The sequence below is a fragment of the Amphimedon queenslandica genome, unplaced genomic scaffold (assembly GCF_000090795.2).
Source record: "Amphimedon queenslandica unplaced genomic scaffold, v1.1 AMPQUscaffold_842_Cont27142, whole genome shotgun sequence".
NCBI lineage: Eukaryota > Metazoa > Porifera > Demospongiae > Haplosclerida > Niphatidae > Amphimedon > Amphimedon queenslandica.
The window spans coordinates 380-1,065 of record NW_003558809.1 but is presented as its reverse complement, the minus strand read 5'-3'; the positions used below and the strand labels follow the sequence as shown (position 1 = coordinate 1,065).

Here is a 686-nt window from a genome sequence, read left to right as displayed (position 1 = left end):
CCAGACCATTCCCCAGCCTACAGCCATTTCCGTCCACCCCAATGACTGTAGGCTGGGGAATGGTCTGGCTATAGCGAGACTAATCAGACTAATCAGGCTCAGCATCACTAGAAGTAGAAGTATCACAAGGAAGATCATAATCATTAGTCTCTAACTCTGTGAAATCAACTGACACTAGATCTGGCTCATCTATAGAAATTTCAGGTAGTAAATTTTGTGTGCAGCTGCCATTAACACAACTGATGATTTATGACAAGCAGTACTTGCTTATTTATAGATCTATACATGTTAGTTATTAACCTTACTTCTTTCAGTAAGGTCATCATCATTGGTATTTCTTTTTTTTTGGTTTAGGAGGCAAGAAAGAAAGGAGAGTTGCTTGACGCTTGGTTGCCATTGCAAGAAATGATTACAAAATTAACATTCAAAATATTCATGAAAAGTTAATTTTAATAACAATAATAATTAATTTTAATGATTATGATGACTTCCTTTTCCTGTCAAAACTTCAGGGTGGGCATTGCCCCTTAATGCCCACCCCTGGAACCGCCTATGGGTACTAAACAGGGATGGGGCAAAGTACATTTAAAAGTGCTTAAGCACAGTCCAAGACTCCAAGTACTCTGAAGACTGTAATTACATGTACGTAAGAACAAGTACCAATTACTTTACCCTATCCCTGGTAC

The 686-nt window shown here is 38.2% G+C and overlaps 1 long non-coding RNA gene across 1 annotated transcript; it reads left to right on the top strand.

Moving 5' to 3' along the window:
• Positions 1-36: 36 nt before the first annotated feature.
• On the top strand, positions 37-475 carry LOC109593571 (uncharacterized). Its single transcript, XR_002191037.1, has 2 exons — positions 37-204; positions 355-475. It is a non-coding gene; the product is annotated as an uncharacterized LOC109593571 (long non-coding RNA).
• Positions 476-686: the final 211 nt, after the last annotated feature.